Here is a 5,000-nt window from a genome sequence, read left to right as displayed (position 1 = left end):
TCTATCTATATATATATATATATATATATATATATATATATATATATATATATATATAAAGATAGAGAGAGAGGGTACTAGTCGTACTATTCAAGTTTGACATGAATTTAACGAGCATTAACGAATTGTCTACACTTAAAATTCTTTTCCTTGTAATCGAAATCAGTGAATTTGTTTAATTGTTGGCTCTAGCCTGTAACCCACCGTGTGAACCAGGAGTAAAAGTTACATGCAGCCCGGCAGCGACTTAATCCACAATATTTTGTAGACTACAATGCAGTGTAGAAAGCCTAGTGTTAATTTCATGAATTTATTTTTATGTAATGGCTTGAATTGATGTATAAAATGAAATACACTGCCAGATATACAGATTATATTTCATTAAATTTCTTTTAAATCGGGGCAGCCGTTTCCATAGAGAGCGAACTGATACGCACACAGACGCGCGCGCACACACACACGCACGCACGCGCGCGAAAACACACTTATACAACCACAGACAAATGACAATATATATTTATTTCTTTATCTCACAACTACACACACTCTCTCAATTACTGGACACACTGTGCTAAAACGTAATATTTACAAAGAAAATTCAGTAAACGTTTTTCCTCGTTCGCTGTATGTTCTGCGCTATGTAACTCTCTCAATCTATATCGTTCTATTTCTTTCTACTACCGTCTCTGATTTACTATCTTTTATCTGTCCTACATGTGTACACACATTGTATTTTCTTTTCACTTCCCAAACAAAATGTGTTTTTCTCTATTCATCGTCCTTCTTTTTTTTCTCTCCCTGTACTGCTACCTACAACTTACGCTCTCTTTCTACTTCATCTCTTTTCTTTCCCTTTATTTCCTATGATGTCCTAACTCTCGCTATATAAACTCACCCCCAAAAATCGATAGTGAGGTCTGTTGTATATCGTCCAATTCCCCAAGTACGCCCGCTTTTGTTCGCGTTTATTTTCAAATTTATAGCAATGTGTGAGTTTTCGCAAATGCCCTCAATACACACCATTGATTGGAGGGACGAAACTATTGGAACAAAAATCACCATAACAACCAACTACAACAAGAAAACAGACCAGAATTATTCGCATCAGCAGCGAAATGAATGCGCAGCACTACTAAAAATAATAACCAATATGTAGACACTACTCTGTGATAATGGAAAACCATGACAATGACCCGTATTTCATATGCCAGCAAATATCACAATAGCAATAGTTGAATTTATTGAAACTAACCAGCTATTGATGTCACGCGTCAATAATCCAAGTATATATTAATATATATTCCTATAGAGACAATGGGTACTCTCTAGAAAGGGTCTTGTATAGTGCAGGTATAATACTTAGGTAAATGAAAGGTGTTAGATTTAGCTACCTCCTTTGATCCTCTTTGTAATACCTTCAAATCAACCATCAATTTCGCTATCATTACTGCAATTTGGTTTCTTTCATGGCGTGTACTTAAAACGAAATGGAACTTCTTCGAACACAGCTTACTTTGTATACGTAATAATATATGAAAAACAATATAGGAAGAATGCGTCTTTACATATAAATACAATGACATCCAAGTCTAATTCAATAAATACTAGTTGAGTTGCCACCTTACATAATCCGGCCAGTGATTCTCGATTAAAACTCTGGTTCCTTTTATAAAACATTCCAAGCAAGCACTCATATACTTAACACATTTGCAGTGTTTTTATTCCTTCCTCTTCTATGTACTTAACAACTGGACTTTAAATGATCAAAGCTCTTTTGAATATTTATAATATGTTACACACAATACCACGCTTACTAGAGCATACTCTAGAGTACAATGTAAACACGTTCTTTTATAGTCTCTTAAATAATCAAATAGAAGGTGTTTAATTGAGCTAAAATCTCCTGTTCATCCCTGTAACACCATAATGACAATTATGCCCAGCTCTTAACTCTGTAAACATTTACCTGTTTTCTAATCTGTACTTGAAGGAGCGGCTTCAATGAAGAGTGTTCGTCTTCTAGAATGCCATCTCTATGTAACAGTATTTCACGATTTATTGCTTGCTTACTAAGATTTCTAATAAAAGAAATATTTACGGACCATTCTCTTTTAGTATTCTCACACCAAATCTTAGCATTACCGGTTCTAGTCTCTTCATAGTATTATTATATAGTACTGTTGTTGATATTTACCAGGAAGTAGTGTTTAAATATTTAGAAGGGAAAACTGATTCGTATAAAGAAGCGTTGGCAAATCTCCAATAACTACAAGTATTTCTTTATCATCCCCCTTTAAGCTAAAGTCGAAAAAAATCAAGGTCATCCATTACTGGGTAAAACCTATGAATTCTATATGAGAAGCATATTTATCTGTGTATTAAGCTAAATTTGACTTTCGCCTTTTAAACGGTGGGTTACTAGAGAAACGAAGAACATCTTTCTCGTACTTTATTGGTCTTATCGAATTCTACATCAATAGTGTATATAATTTTATGAATATGTCCTTAATAATTCACGACAGTTTCCTGATATCATCACGGAAGTTAGTAGACACATATCAACAAATTAATCCTGACCGGGATTTTTTTTTTCTCATGATTGAGGATACTGTGCAACTATAGCAGTGGTACGCTAAGACAAATCGAGAGAACGAATAGAAGAGAGAAAAAAGATAGAGAGGGCGAGATGAAAATAGAAGGAAAGCAAAAGAGAGAAAATGAGAGAGAGAATGAGATCCATGTGAAGTAATTATTCGGAATTAAATAATCATAAATGATTTGATATGCAGTGAAGTTCAAAAATAGAACGCAACCTGAATCCCAACGCAGACAACGTGGCTAAAAATAACATTGGCATGCACGTTTTACTTTTATTGAAAGTAATAGGCTATCAAATGTTTTCTGACCTCTCTATCTTTTCCCCGCCGCTTTTTATTGCGACCAACCATGAAGTTAGAACACCTAGGAATCAGTTGTGGAGTACCTTAAAGCGTTTCTTCTTTTTTTTTTTATTTTCCTCTCGCAGAGCGGCCCTCCCTAGGTTCTGCTAGATTTGGCAATCTCCTGTACTTATCTCCGGGTAATTTAACACAGCCACTTAAATTTCATAACACTCTGCTACAAGACGGGTGGGAAGGGGAAGGATAAGCTGTGTTAATAAGCAAAAATAGACGACTGTAAGAGCGTTGGAAATTCAGACTGCGCTGAAGGGAAATGGAAAAACTGAAGACGAAAAAGTGGTAGCGGAGACACGGAGGAGACATTTAGAAGGGTTGGTAGATTGGTTGATGAAGGGGAGAGGAATTGCTGTAATAAGTCTGGCTGGGACGTAGTTGATATAAACAAGCCTATTTTGCTTGGATGTGAAGCAACGGCCCGTGACTAATTGAGTGACGTTATCCGCGGAAACCGTTTGCAGTCGGAACCTCTGTGGAGAGGTACTTTTATTTGGACGAAAACATTCGCGCAACACGAGTGAATATTGTCTCTCGGAATCGGGCTTTCCAATCTGCCTCGCACAATAAGTGAGTGCGTCCTCGTATTAATATGAGAAGCTTCGCATGTCAGTCAATAAATTCGTTGGTCTGTCACTCTTCACTCCAAACTAGGTATTCTTTAACTACATGTTAAATCCCATTTCTAGACGGTTAGACACAAAATTTTTAAATGCTGGCGCATTAAGCTAAGCTAGTATTGTTAAGGCATCACCATTTACATTTCCCTAAGCTTAAGGTTATTAGAAACGCTTTTGAAAAATGAATCTTCATTATGGGGAAAAAATTACCTGACCCTGACAATTTCAAAGCACTTTTAAACTAGAGTGGATGATACAATAATCCTGGATGTATTCATAAATTAAGAAGACCCACCCGTAAGTTGAAGAGTACAATCAATTATATGGAAGGCTATTAGATAGGAACCAGACACGTTAGGTTCACCTGGGAAAAGTGAATTCCTTTAGAAAAAATAAAAAATTAGTGAATAAAACATCGCATTATATGACACCTTTTTAATTCTTTTGTTTATAGCAAGTGTTATACAATCTTGCTATATCTTGTAATAATTTTAATTTAATTTATGATCATCTTCTACCATTTTTAACCTGGCCAATATTTTCATCTTTCGCTGATATGAAACAGTTGGTGAGGGAAGATAACATGTGGTGTCGTATGATGTGCATGTCGGGAATTCGACAGCATAAATTAATACTTGAAAAAAGTTTTGTAAGAAATGGTAACTTGGTGAATAAGACGGCTAATTAGACAACAACAACAAAAAAAGTCTATCGTTATGTTCTTGTTACGTTATTTGTTCTATTTTCAAATAGTTTAACTTCTCCAGTAACTAACTGAACACTTAAAGAATATCCATATTATTCCTGGACCTACAATGAACATAATATTCCATGAAGAGGTTTATTTTTAGGAAGTGTTTATACTGCTATGTTTTCTGGAACACTTCAAGTTCGAGTAAAATTTAAGTAAATGATAAGGTGGGGCGAGCATAGTTATTAATCATCTGATATAACTCCTTAATTATTCAACTAAAACTCAGCAAGCAATATTTTGAGTGGCTTAGGATTGGTAAGTGGGTAATCGTAAATAGATAAAAAAAAATAAATCATAAAATGCACGCCATATGTATTTCTTTTAAAGAGTTATTTATCTAAACATTTTATTTACATTCATGATTTATATTAGACTGTAACGCATAATATTAGAATATGTTCAATTAATTTGTAAGTTAAAAGTCTCCAAACGTATTTTACTCGTCCACTCTTGATGGAAGTAGCAAAATATTTTCATCACAATACGCACAGTCTAAATAGACGCATACTGAAAAATTCGCCCTCGCTTTTTTTTTTCTGTCAATCACTAAGTGGCGAAAAAGAGAAAACCATATTCCGACGAGCAAGTGCGTGTTTCCGCGTATTTCCATTAGATTGGAACACTCAACATTCTTACCGCGCGTTCCGCAATTCTTTGGTCCGTCTGAAGAAA

The 5,000-nt window shown here is 35.0% G+C and overlaps 1 protein-coding gene across 1 annotated transcript in view; it reads left to right on the top strand.

Moving 5' to 3' along the window:
• LOC145259190 (uncharacterized) overlaps positions 1-5,000 on the top strand; it is a 987,395-nt gene that overhangs the window by 799,453 nt on the left and 182,942 nt on the right. The gene's annotated exons all lie outside the window — the stretch shown is intronic.

Source organism: Euprymna scolopes, chromosome 34 (assembly GCF_053919585.1).
Source record: "Euprymna scolopes isolate OS-2025 chromosome 34, ASM5391958v1, whole genome shotgun sequence".
Taxonomy (NCBI): domain Eukaryota; kingdom Metazoa; phylum Mollusca; class Cephalopoda; order Sepiida; family Sepiolidae; genus Euprymna; species Euprymna scolopes.
The sequence above is the reverse complement of the archived record's forward strand: the minus strand, read 5'-3'. Positions and strand labels throughout refer to the sequence as shown.